At 47.8% G+C, this 14,233-nt stretch overlaps 1 long non-coding RNA gene across 6 annotated transcripts; it reads right to left on the bottom strand.

Annotated features, from left to right (window-relative positions):
• Positions 1-7,540: 7,540 nt before the first annotated feature.
• LOC120666200 lies at positions 7,541-11,609 on the bottom strand. 6 transcript variants are annotated; one of them, XR_005671621.1, is made up of 7 exons: positions 11,261-11,609; positions 10,872-10,922; positions 10,276-10,737; positions 9,466-9,617; positions 9,267-9,345; positions 8,447-9,064; positions 7,541-7,868 (listed from the first exon to the last, which is right to left on the bottom strand). It is a non-coding gene; the product is annotated as an uncharacterized LOC120666200 (long non-coding RNA). The 6 variants fall into 6 exon arrangements; XR_005671619.1 differs by lacking the exon at positions 9,267-9,345 and having other exon boundaries at positions 9,466-9,977; XR_005671618.1 differs by lacking the exon at positions 9,267-9,345.
• Between the last annotated feature and the right edge of the window lie 2,624 nt (positions 11,610-14,233).

Raw genomic sequence — 14,233 nt, 5'->3', positions numbered from 1 at the left:
GATTAGTATTTCCTACAAAACTTTCTGGATTGATGGATATCTAACCTTTGATTCAGAGAGTACTTCACTGATGAAGTAGACTGGTCTCTGAACGCCGTAAACGTGGTCTTCCTCCGGACGTTCGACTACTATCGCTGTACTGACCAATGAGTAGTCGCAACGATGTAGAGGAGTAGTTCCTCGCCTGGTAGTGGTGCTGTAAGAATTGGCGGTGACTGGAGATGATGCTTAAGGTTCTCGAGTGCTTCCGCGGCTTTTGTAGTCCACTCAAATTTGTCTTGTCGCTTGAGGAGCTTGAAGAAGGGTAAGCCCCGTTCACCAAGTCTGGACAAGAACCGGTTCAAGGCTGCCATGCAACCTGTAAGATTCTGGACGTCCTTGATGGTAGCTGGGGCATCCATAGCCATAATGGCATTGATCTTTTCTGGATTAGCTTCGATTTCTTGGTTGCTGACGATGAATCTGAGTAGTTTTCCAGAAGGTACGCTGAAGACACACTTAGTTGGATTGAGTTTCCAACGGAACTTTCGGAGGCTATTGAAGGTTTCTTCCAGGTCAGCGATGAATTGATCTTGGGTCTTGGTTTTGACGACAACGTCGTCGATGTAGGCTTCAACATTGTGATGTAGCTGATCAGCAAAGCACAGCTGTATCACACGCTGGTAAGTGGTGCCAGCATTCTTCAGCCCAAAGGACATTGTCTTGTGGGCGTATGCCCCATAAGGGGTAATGAATGCCGTCTTGATTTGGTCTTCTTCCTTTAAGGCGATCTGATGATAGCCTGAATAGCAGTCGAGGAAGGATAACAGGACACATCCTACCATAGAGTCGATTACTTGATCAATGCGGGGTAGCCCGAAAGGATCCTTTGGGCAGTCCTTGTTTAGATCGGTGTAGTCGATGCACATCCTCCACTCGTTGTTGTTCTTCTTCTGGACGAGTATAGGGTTGGACATCCACTCGGGATGGTAGACCTCTTTGATGAACCCTACTGCGAGTAGTTTCGCCAGCTCCTTCTTGATTACTTCTCGCTTGTCCGGGGAGAAACGTCGTAGCCGTTGCTTCTTTGGTGTAGCCTTGGGGTCGACTTTCAGGGTATGCTCGATCAACTCCTTGGGCACCCCTGGCATATCCGCTGGTTTCCATGCAAATACGTCTCGGTTGGCCCTAAGGAAGTTGACAAGCTTGAGTTCCTATTTGTCACCCAAACTTGCTCTGATGATGGCAGTTTTAGAGTCATCCCCTTCTTGTAGATGAATAGTCTTGGTGCCCACGTTGCTAGTTGGCTTAACCGATGACTAGCTTGGTTTCTTGGATGGCATTGAGTTCTTGTTGAGTGAGAGTTCCTTAGCAGCAGCGAGTATTTCGCTGACAGAGCTAGAAACTCGAATTGTGGCAGCATGATCTATTGCTTCCTTGCCACACTCAAAGGACTTGAGGAGATCTCCTCGCAGGGAAAGTACTCCTGTATTACCTGGCATCTTGAGGAGCAGGTACACATAGTGTGGCACTGCCATGAACTTAGCCAGTGCAGGTCTTCCCAGTGTGGCGTGGTAGGAAGATTCGAAGTCGGCTACTTCGAACTTGATGTACTCCTTCCGAAAGTTTTGTTCTGTACCGAATGTGACTAGAAGAGTAACCGAGCCAATTGGTGTAGAAGAGATTTCGGGGACGATGCCGTAGAACGGGGCCTTGCTTGGAGTAAGTAGGCTCATGTAGTTGAGACCCATCTTAGCCAATGCACTCGCAAAGATCAAATTGAGCCCGCTGCCGCCATCAATGAGTACTCGAGTGAGCTTGGACCCTTGGACAACTGGGTCGAGTACTATCGAGAACTTCCCATGTTCAGAGAAGCTGGTCCATTGATCCTCCCAAGAAAAGGTAATGGAGACCTCGCTGTATTTTAGTGGCCTCTGAGTTGCTGGCTCAACTGAAAGAATTTTGTGGCTGTTGGAACCCGCCGGGGTCTTTCTTGTCGTCTTCATCATCCTTGTTCTGTTTTTTCTTAGGAGCATCTGGCGGTGTTGACTGGAAGGATTTGCGCAGGATCGTGCACTCCCACATCGAGTGGTTGCTCTTGGGATGGATTAGGCACCTCTTGTTGTGAAGGATCTTGTCGAATTGGTCCTGCGGTTTTTCATTCTTCTTGCCATGCGGAGTGCGATCCATGGTACCGACAGTATCGTCGAGCTTGCGCTTGCGCGCTAGATCCCGCTAGTTGCTGGGCCCTCCTCGATCGTTGTGACGCTTCCCGTTGTTGTCATTGTTGCGATGTGGGAAATAGCTGCGCTCTTGTTCCTCTTCATCTACCCAGCGTTGCATCATGTCGCGTAGCTCTACTACCATTTTGGGGCGGTTGCGCTCGAAGTCACGGTATGGAGACTGGACAGTAATGCCACTCTGGAAGTAGTCGATGACATCGTCGTCCGCGACGTTGGGGATGGTGGCTCTTGTATCGAAGAAGCACTTGACGTAGGATCTGATGGATTCGCCTTGCTCCTATTTGCACATGGACAAGGCGTGTCGAGTAGCTACTCGATGCAGAGACCCCTGGAAGTTGTCGATGAAGGCCTTCTTGAGATCCTCCCATGAGTGTATGGACTCACGCGCCAAGCTCTCGAGCCACGTGAGGGGTGCGGGCTCCAAGGCCATTGGGAAGTAGAGGACCATGGTGTTGGTGTCTCCTCCTGCAACACTAACAGCGGTCGAGTATAAACATAACCATTGAGCAGGGTCTTGCTTACCGTCGTACTTCTGGATGTTCGTTGGCTTGAAATTCTTCGGGCACTCGACGTTGTCAAAGACTCTGCTGAGCGCTTGGAAGCGATCGGAATTATCTGCAAGTTGCAATCTGCGTCTTGCGTTGATTATGTCCCGTACGTCCACTATGGAATCGGCTACTTCCTCCCTGTTGTGCCCACGATTGTTGTTTCGACTTGGTTGAGGCCCAGGAGCTTGGTTTGCTGGTGGTTGGCCACCCCTAGGGCGATGGATGCTTGCGACTTCCTAATCCTCTTGGTTTCTTTGATTTTGTTGCTCCAACTATTGTTGACGGTGACGGCCTCCAGGAGTACGGCTTGCCTGAGGTATGACTGTTGCGGTGGCCCTCGACCGGGTGCCATGAAGCGAAGACAATGGGTTTTGTCTCTCGAGTTGTTCAACAGCATTTTTGGCGAGGTGTATGACACGTTCTATCTCCGGGTTTTGAGGCATCTGCATGAGTCGCAGGGTTGCTTCTGTCATCGCGGCGATTGGAGTAGTGAAGACTGGGTCTGCTACATTGTTGAATTCGTTATTGAGATTGCGCGGGGGAAGGTGATCACGCTCAGCAGCTCGAGCCCTGCGTTCTCCTTTTTGTTCATTTCTTGCCCTGCGAGCTGTGCGAGTACCTTCATCCTCATCTTGTGGAGCGTCTTGGGTCAAATTGTCTTCTAAAATCTGATCCAAGGCCTCATTAGGATCGTGGTGACTAGGAGCACCTCCATCTTGTTGGTTGATCACCGAAACCAGACGTTCGGGGGAGAAGCTTTCCAGATCTGATTCATAATTAGCTAGGACAGTTTTTCCATACCCAGTTTCCCTCTCAGCTGCAAGGGGAGTACCGTGTTGGAACAGACGATCATCAATGCTGGCAACTTCTAGAAGGCTGTCGAGTAGTTCTGCGAATGTATGATCCTGGCAGGACTTGAGTTGAATTTTTGCCAGCTCATTGGTGATGAAATCCAGGCTGTCGTGAGACGACTCGACTGGATCGGGGTATACATCGAAAACGGGTGCCTCCCAGTCAGCAGTGATTGAGTGGTTTTCGACATAGAGAAGATTATTCATGCTATATTCATAGATGGATCCGATCATCTGTTTGTAAGTAGATGATGCGTTGCACAATCCAAAGATGGGTTGAGCAAGAGGAGTCTCAATCCAAGTATAACTCAGATCAAGATTAATCTGAGTCCGAGTGGAACCCGAGTTGTCTTCGAGTTTCCTCTCGATCTCCTTGGCGAAGTCCAGAAGTAGCATGACGCCATGATCGTTTGATCCGGCGAGCTTGTTGGAGCTTTCCGACGTGATGGCCTTCAGCGTGGGTCGATTAGTTAGGTGGTTGTCAAAGCCGCCCAAACCGTCGGCGATGTAGACCCACGAGCCGAAGACGAAGGTGGCGCCTTGAGGAGGCGCCGTGGTGCTGAAAGCGAAAGTGGCCATCGAACTCGCCGATGAACTCGCCGAGTCCCCTACCTGGCGCGCAAGCTGTCGGTGTTTACCGCCAAGCCTGCTCAGGGATACCCTTAGCAGTAAGGTTTGTAGGTAGGGATCGACTATTCTGGAACTCAATGGTGCAAGAAACACAAAGATTTAGACAGGTTTGGGCTGCGAGTTGCGTAATACCCTACGTCTTGTGTGGTTGTTTGTATTGCCTTAGGTGTTGATGTCTTTCGAGAGAGTCCCTGCCCGCCCTTATATATCCGGGGGGACAGGGTTACATGGAAAGTCCTAGCCGAGTACAGTTGGAGTCCTACTATAACACGGTCGGGTAGTTTTCCTTTATACTGCAGCTAGTTCTACACTAAAAGAGGTAAGGTAAATCCATAAGCTATCCCTTACTCTAGAACATTCTATGCATATAAGCAGTCCCGCTGCCCCGGGTCTGATAGCGCTTGCGGCACAGGCTCCGAGCTGCGGCATCCCCGCCGCCCACGTCGCCGGGACGAGTCGCCGTAGCCGCTCCCGCTCCGACGCCGGGCAGTGGCGCTCCCGGTACACCAGCCGCTCCTACGGGTACCGCAGCGACCGAATCTGTGCCCTCCTCTTCTGCGCCGTTGCCGGACCTGCGCCGCCCTTGCAGCTCCGTGCTATCGCAGGACCGGTGCCGCCCCTGCTCCTCCTCCGTGCCGCCTCCGGACCACCGCCGTCGAGCCGAATCCGCACTGCTCCTCTGCGCCGCCGACGGACCACGCCGCCCCTGCTCCTTCACGCCACCGCTGGACTAGCGCCGTCGAGCCAAATTTCCTCCTGCTCCTCGGCACTACTGCCGGACCAGCACCTTGGCGTCCATCTCCGGGGACATGGCATGGGGCTTCTTGGATCTGACCATGGCCTTGTGCACAGGGTCGATGGGGACAAAGAAGAGGAGGCCGCCGCTTTCGCCGCCGTCCAGGAATGGCGCCAAGAAGCCCAGGACGGCACTGGCCTCATCCAGCGGCGCGGTGGCTGCGGTGACGACCGCCGAGAGATGGCCAGCTCTGGAGAAGAAGGTCGCCGACTGCCTCTTGGCTTGGAGCTGTGGGTTGGTGCAGCGGCCACCTGGATACGCAGGGGCAAGAGGGCGAGGGAGGGTGCCGTCGGGCGGGTAGCACAACACTGGGCGGAGGTGGCTGGTGGAGGCGTGGATGGGAGCTGCGTCGGCAGGGTCGAGGGAGCTGTGGCGGGCTGGCCGGAGAGGAACTGTAATGGGAAGGAGGCGTGCGGAAGATCTGCAGGAAAAAGGAAAATAAAATAAAAGGCATAGTAATATGCTGACATGTGGGTCCCACAAAGTAGGGGCTGAAACTACGATCTATTGCTGGAGTTGATGGTGAAAAATAGACCCTCAAAAAGTAGGAAAACCCCCTATTTAAAAAGTAGGGACCCTAGAGTGTGGGGTATTGCTATAGATGGCCGTTTGGCCCGATACCCATGGGGGCCCGAGACCCGGCCCAATTTAGCCCGACTCGAGCACGATCCGGGCCCGATTATTATTGGGCTCCGGGCGGCACGGGCACGATAGCCGGGCTGTGCCTGGGCCTCACCGTCAGCCCATGGACGCGTCCAGGCACGGCCCGAAAAAGGGCGGCCCGATCGGCCCGATGGGTAGCACGATAGGCCCGTTTAAATACTATGTTATCCATTATCAAACCCTATTTAAATATTTTCGGGCCGCCGGGCTGCCGGGCCAAACGGGCCGGCCCGGCCCGATTAAATCAATTTCGGGCCGTGCCTGGGTCGGCACTTCAGCCCATGGGCAGGCACGACACAGCCCGTTAATATTTTCGTGCTTAAGCGGGTCGTGCCTAAACGGGCCGTGCTTAGACGGGCCCGTGCCGGGCCGGACCGGGCCGCCCGTTTGGCCACCTACAGGTATTGCTGCAGTTGCTCTTACCGCACCAACACCAAAGCACAAGCACCTAGCTAGCGTTTCCATCGGCAAACCACCCAAGGTCTGCAGTCTTCGTATAATCATCATCCGGCCATCATCAGCTAGCGCGGCCCACCAGTGTCCCTAGAGAATCACGGAGCTGGTGTCCCCTGGCCTGTGACCCCTGTCGTCCACTGTCCCGTCGTGCCTCCTTGGTTCATCCACCTCCGCCCACTGCTGCCGTACCGAGTGGGCCGGCGAGGCGAAAGCAGGGCAGGCGCCAGGCGGCCGCCGTGCGCGCAGGCGCTGGTTGTTCACCCACGAGCCGACTGTGCTCGGCCGGCCGCGCGCGGCAACAAGAGGAAGCCAACAACGAACGGCGGGGAGATCCGGCCGGCCGGCCGGGGATCGATTCCCTGCCCCGTCGCGTCCCGCCAGCGGCGGCGGTTCCATCGTCGACGACGGGTATCGAATCGATGGCTTCCTTGGAGGCGACCGCTCAGCGTGCTAGCTAGCTGCTGCTCACTGCTCAGGCGTTTGAATGAACGAAACGGAGCAAGCAATCAAAACAAGGTGGAAGCGGAATGTACCCTGCTGCCGGGCGGCCGGGCGGCCGGAGCACCACAGCAAGTAGTCCGGCACGGCAGCCGGCCGGGCATTCCGCTTGCTTGCTTTTTCTCACCTGACGACTTGACCCGACGGGAGGACGCCGACGCGCTGCCTCGCCGCGCCGACCCATCATCGTCGCACGTCGGGGCCGTACGTCGCGCGCGTGCGGACAAACCGGCAGCTAGCAGCGAACCTCGCTTGAAAAAGGGACTGGGAAAAGCACCGTGCCCGGTCGAAAATAGGAACTGCGAAGAGCGGGACTTTTTTCTCACAATTTTCGCTTTTATTTTTACTTCAATCATTGTCGTCTCTGTTGCTCTTACACCAACAACCAAAACTGTGTTAGTCGACCACTCACTCTGTTATAAATTGTAGGTTATTTTAGAAAATCTAGATGTATGATTTTTGCTATGCATCTAAATGCACACTAGATGGATACTCCCTCGCAATAAAAAACAAGTCATTCTAAAAAATTTAGGACATATTAATAGGAGGTAAAATGATCTTTTTTTCTCCTATTTATTAGCCACATTTGGCACTAATTAGTTGTTGCATAAATGGAGCGAGTATGTAATAAAAATTTGTATATATATATTTGCATAAGAATCTACAATTTGGAATGGAGGGAGTATACTATTGTATTTATGCTTGAAGATGTTTAAATCATAAGTCCATACTAGTAGGGTGCACGTGTGACATCTAAAACATATTATTACAAAAAATAATCATATTAAATTTTATTTGCAACAGAAATTATATATGGTGAAAACAAATGATGAGGTCTCAATTGTGGTAAAAATATACAAAATTTTCGAAACATGAAAAAAACCATATAATTATAAAAATAGGTAAATGGTACGTATAAGATAGAGTATAGTGGTATGTATGAGTATATAATTATAAAAATATGTTTGAAATATGATACCGCTACAGACACAGCTGCTTTTTCAACAATGCATTGCGTTTGATTCGCTACAAACGAACTAAACAACGCTCCAAATAGCTCTCCCGAGTAGGAGACCAAGTTGTGTTCTTCCCTGGGGCCTTGAAAGGCAATGTCTGGCTTGCCGCATGCTTTTCCACTGTTCACTGGCCATGCCTCCCCCGTTTGCACCGCTGCTCGCCTCATATATGCATCACCGCATGCTTCCTGCATTGTCGAATGCTGTCACCGTCGATGCATGCTGCATTTTATATTCGTGGAAAGGTATGTGTGGCACCAACATATTCAATACCACAATAATTTTTAGACATTGAGCTTTCAAGAAATGTTGTAAACAAGAATTTTACATTCATAAAGAAAACCAAGTAAACAAGTATTTTTAATTTAACAAACTTTATTAGCATAATAATAACTACAAATTCTATTGGAGATGCACATTCCCCATGCATATATGTTTTTAAAAAACCTAGCAAAAAAATTATAGTAATAAAAATATATTTTATTACTATAAATTTGTTACAAAATACCCAACAAAATGGAATACTCAATTGTTTCCATCTTTTCTTCATTTCTTCATTTTGATTGCTCTGTAGACAAAATTAACAACACTATGTGTAACAAAATGTCTTGATGGTAAAACTTCCCATTATTGCATTTCATTCCCTAGTCATTTAGTTCTTTGAAGAAATCCTCTTCTTCGTCCTATTCTGACCCATGTAGCTGGACTACTCTAAGAATGATTGTATCCTCTAGTCATGTTCTGACTTTATTCAAGAATTGTTTACCTGATACCAGAAGCATTCAGCACCGCAGGGAAACATTATAAAGCACAGGTAAACAGCAGCCTAACCCATGCCCAAGCAGCAAGTAAAGATCCATTGCCACACAATTACACAAATTGCCAAGCCTGCAAGATAAAACAAGATATAAAGCACCATCTGTTTCCGAAACCTGCATTTTTTTTTTTGCTTTTGCTACCACATCTGTTTCTCTCAAACTGAACTACCAACCTTGTGCCCAAATATAGTAGCAAAAATCAACATTATGTGAGAAAAAGATATGTAACAAAAGTTAGTATCAACATCCTTGTGCCCACATATAGTAGCTAAAATTCGAGAACAGAGTGAAAAGTATCAGATTGGTTTAACTAATTAGCAAAAAAAAAGGTAATTCACAATAGTGAGAAGTTCAGACAATACTAACAGGCTAGTCAATGCTATCAAATTTCCACCGGAGGCAGAAGACCAGTCAAGCTGTTACCGGAAAAATCTTGGAATCATCCATTTATGGTAGCATAGAATATTGTTAGCCAAATCCCAGTGCTCTTACAAAACTGCAAGTTCAGTGATCGCTGAAAAGTGAAAATATATTTGGCATCTCTCCAACCATTACTATTGGGTGATCTGCAAAGGAAAGAAGGGCACATTCAGAAACTATTATAGCAAGTTCCAATTTCCTTAAGATATCTGAATACTGCCAATAGAGGACAGAAACACTTCAAAGGTAAGCTCTGTCTTAGCATTCTGAATATTGCCATTAGAGTGGACAAAAGAAATAAAAGTAAAACTCGGTTCTTTTGATAACTTTATAAAGAAAGAGTTATACCTCAAGTTAATATATTTCAAACAGGTCGTGTAAGACCTGTATGCATATATATCTTCAAAAATTTGTAAGAGGATTGAGCCTAGCCAAGCATGTATTTATTAAAACATCAGTTTAGCAAGATAACTAACCAACAATATTAGCCTTAAGCAATTAGGTTGTCATATCAATTTAGTTCCAGAGACGGAGACTCGGAGAATACCTACAAAGCCAGGCGTGGAGCTAGGAATCATTAAGGATAGCATGTCATCCTTGTGTTTTTCACTCGACAGGTGATGAATTGCTCAAATTTTCGAATTTGGTGTTTGCTTGAAGGTCCGTCCAACCTCCGCGGCTCTGCCGCAGCATAAAGATCTAGGTAAAAGAACAACCTCAAAACAGATGTGATAATGTATCACAATGCTTTCTGCAGAAATTAGTCTTGGATTTCATGATATGCTGTCTAGACTCGATGCTATTTCTCCATCCAGTCTTGTAGAGTACATGAATCTTATGCTTTTCTACCAGTTGGGCCATCTAAAGTGAAAAGGGTACGTTTCTTGGTTCTCTGGCTTGTCACAGACACAAAAGAACTTAAGGTTTCAGGCTACATTGGGCTTGAGCAATGTAGCAGACTGGTTGCATTATCAGATATATATATATATATATATATGCATTTTATTCTGACTGATTCCCATCCATAACCTTGTTGGATCAGTTCCTCCTTTTTCAAAACTGAAAATACAAACAAAGAAAGGCATGGTTGGAATTCCTTCACTCCTTCACTGGTAACAAACACTCTGTATAAGCAGCTATGTGATGGAAATGATGCTAGTGTATAAGCAACTATGTGGCAGACCAGCTAGCCTGCTTGGCTGATGACAAGCTTAGAAGATTCCGGAACCGAAATTACCAGGCGGGTGACAAATCCAGATGAGCAAGTGGACGCATCGACAGATCGGGGAATTCACAAAGCAAATGGAATCCGGGGCAAGAGAAAGAAGCATCAACAAGGAAAGGGAGGCAAACTCACCAAAGGGAACGGGATGGAGGCCGGATTCCAACCAGCCGGTGGCAGCACGCGATACAGGCAACAGGCAAACAGCCGCCAAGCGAAGTTGTGCTCCTTCACTCCTTCGAAGGATCAGGCGGCTCGGTGGACGGTGAGGCGCTAGGGCAGCGCGGTGGAGAGTGAGGGCGCCGGGCCATAAGGTACAAGAAAAAATAACTCAACAAAAGATGCCTTCATTTAAAATCAACATTCTCATGGCTAGATGTATGTTATCTACTCCAAAACTGCATCTATCTTGATAAAACATTTCTGTGTGACTATACCAGGCTTTTAAGTCACCTACTATGCTCTGCAATGACAGGATCGTCGGACCCAGCAATTGTGATTTGCTTTCTGAAACAAATGTAAGACATTACAGACCAACCAACAAACATTCCACTATAGTGCCTACTGCAGATGCGGCACTTGCAGTTCCATAATCTCCTGAAAGCAGAATAGATATGCCATTTTAGTTCAGAAATGCAGGATGCGAGGCAAGCTTTTACAAAATGTTTGGAAAGTGAAGCTGGAATCACAAGAGACGGTGAACAATCATGTTGGAAACAGTACTGAAGTACCTGCATATATGCTTCACGCCCATCACATTCACATCTTGGGCCACATTGTACCTTCAATATACATGGCAAATTATAGATGGCATTTTCAGGAAACATAGCAAACAGCAAGGTATATAGTGACAACTCGATATTATTGGAAGAGAGAGACACTGACACCACATACTTTTATTCCCATGCAAATTCACCTTAGCGGCATTCTATCAAACACTTCAGGGACATAGAGCATTAAGCACTGAGCACGTGATTCTAAACAAATTAGCATCCACAATCCAACCACAATACGAAAAGACAAATGCGAGCATGGAGGGTCTCCTAGTAGCAGAAGTCGCGGACGGGGGCGAGCATGGAGGGTCTCCTAGTAGCAGAAGTCGCGGACGGGGCATGCGTACCGTGCAAGGATGGCGTCGATGGCGGCCGGGAGTGCGGCTGCTGCGGTGGAGCCCCAGAAGATGCGGATGCCGGGGTTGACTTCCAGCGACGGCACCGGGAGCAGGAGAGCAAGCAGGTGCGCACGGCGTCGTGGATGTGGCGGCGGGCTCGACGATCCGCGCGGCGTCGATGCGCGGCGGTCCATCAATCCGTCGGTCCGCGGCTCCACACGCGGCAGGGATGCCTCCGCGTGGCATCGAGCAAGGCGAGGCTGGGTGATCCGCACACGGTGGTTAGCGCGAGCGCGATAGCTCGGCAGCGGCACATGGGGGCAGCAGCCTCTGGCGTCCGGGAGCGCGAATTGGGAGGTGTTAGACAACTAAAATTGGCATCAACCTATCTGACCAGTCAGGTCAAGGTCAAGCGGTCTGGACTGGTCTGGTGCTGTAGCTGATCCAGCAAGAGCTCGATCTAGGAGGAGTCCGACTGTAATTATGGTTCTTAATAGATTTAGATCTGTAAACAGGATTTCTTGCGAAGTAAGTCTTCCCCACCCTATAAATATAAAGGGTCACGGCCGATTGAGGGGACAACCCAATCGAATCTATCAAAAACATATTTTTTATCTCTTTACCTTTATCCTATTTTTCCAACATCGACATGCTGTTCTTCACTCGTCTCCATGGCGTTTGAGGACGCCGTAGCTGGCCTGCCGAGCCTAGGACAACCCTACACGCGCTTGCCTCGACAGGGTCCCTCCCTGGCTAGCGTTCATAGGATCGTTGTCATTTTGCACGGCGACCGGTCTGACCGGTCCCTCTGACCGGTCTGACTGCTCCACGCAGGCTGTGCTGCAAGGAACCCCTCTTCGCACCGCGCGATCTAGCGCGTTCATGTGTTGACCGAGATTTGCGTCAACACAAATTAGCGACTCCGCAGGAGAAGAAAATCAGATTATCGTGGCCGATTTGTCAAACCTTAGCAATATGGCGGCACGTGAACAAGGAGTCAAAGTGATAAAAAGGAGCAGCAAATACCATCCCTCATTGACATATTGATGAAGATGCAATCTTCAGGTAATTTACCTGATTTTGTATCTGGTATTGTTAAAGATTTTATTGATAAAGAAAATAGTTCAATTCAAGCTCCTGTTGTTCAAAAGTCGGTTATTGAAAAGACGACTAATAATTCTTACAAAGATTTGCCTATTTGTAATGTTGTTGGTCAAGATACAGTTAGGCCGTATCAAGCCGAAATTATAGAACCAAATTCCCCTTGCAAGTACACAGAAATTAATTCTAGTACTTCTACGCTCGGGGGCAACAAAACAAAGGCGAAGCTGCTGGTTGCACTGCAACCGGTCTGACCAGTCTTAAGACCGGTCTCACCGGCTCATCTAGAGTTTTGCAGAATAAATCAAAACCTAAGATGGTTAAGCCCAAAAAAACCCGAGATTGGGGTTTGGAAAACTGTTGAATCCAAAGGCCGTCACAAGTATCAAAAGGAAAAGACGAAGCCTTTTCTTGGAGATCTTCCGGCTAAATCCAGAAAACAAAATAATGATGCTAGTCGGCTAAAACATCCAAAACACTCAAGATCTACTCCAAGACAACAATTCCATGATCGGAATCGGCAGCCGAATAATTTTCCTAATTCAGTGCCGTTTTCATCACATAGGTCGTCTACACATATGCCATACGGGTTTTATTATAGCATGTCTTGTTTTTATCCGTCATGGTATTTTAATTCCAATATGCCGTCTCTTCCTACATATTTGTGCCCAAACTATATTACCTATAGGGAGCCGGCAATTAGTAAGCCATCACCTACAAATAATGGCCGTTTTGATCCAAAAAATCGGCTTGTGCAGAAAAAGACACATGGTGATCAAGCAAGTTTATCGTGTCAAAAAAGATGGGCGATTGAATAAAAATTCAGTTTTGACACAAGATAAAGAAAAGTCGATTGTTGAAGAAATATCGGTTAGTTCTGTTGCTCAGATTGTCCCCAATGAAGACCATACTTCAAATGATATAACTGAACAATGTTCAAGTTCGGCTAGGAGGCAAGATAAGAGCAACCATGTCGGTTTTGACAGGACCGGTCTGTCCGGATTGTCAGACCGGTCTGTCCGGATTGTCAGACCGGTCTGAACCTGGGAAGTCTGGTGGTGCAAAAAATAGGATCAAGCCGACCTTTGAGGAGTTTCTGGATAAATACAAGAAGATATCTGCGCAAAAACAAAACAATCAATTGGAAGGCAAACGAAGAAGGAGTTCTTCACCACCAAGATCAAGAAAGCATCATCGATCATCTTATTGGACTTCATCATTTATCCCGTCGATGCACGCACCATGGACTGCATATTCAGGTGTGTTTAATCTGTGGTTTGATCATAATCCTTGGCTGCCATATTATGACTATCAATTTTATGCTTTACCAAGGAGCTATGATTTGTATAATCGGTCACATTGGCCGTCTCAAGACTTTTTTTATTAAACATGCTAGGGAATATAAAGCCGAAATAGTTTACTAATCTTAAACTAGAAATTGTTACATTTGCTAGTTCTCTTATTTCGGCTATTTAGGCATGTTTAAAGAATATATGGCCGATGCATTGCTAATCGTCGCCCTTAGACAATTTTGATTCAGAAGAATGTTTTTTGGCAAGCAAGCTTTACCAAAAAACAGGGGGGCATATGTTGACAGCCAAAATTGGCATCAACCGGTCTGACCGGTCTAGGAGGAGTCCGACTGTAATTAGGGTTCTTAATAGATTTAGATCTGTAAACATGATTTCTTGCGGGTAAGTCTTCCTCACCCTATAAATATAAAGGGTCACGGCCGATTGAGGGGACAACCCAATCGAATCTATCAAAAACATATTTTTTATATATTTACCTTTACCCTACTTTTCTAACATCGACATGCTGTTCTTCACTCGTCTCCATGGCGTTTGAGGACGCCCTAGCTGGCCTGCCGAGCCTAGGACA

This window comes from Panicum virgatum, chromosome 3N (genome assembly GCF_016808335.1).
Source record: "Panicum virgatum strain AP13 chromosome 3N, P.virgatum_v5, whole genome shotgun sequence".
Classification (NCBI taxonomy): Eukaryota; Viridiplantae; Streptophyta; class Magnoliopsida; order Poales; family Poaceae; genus Panicum; species Panicum virgatum.
This window is presented reverse-complemented; position numbering and strand designations above follow the sequence as displayed.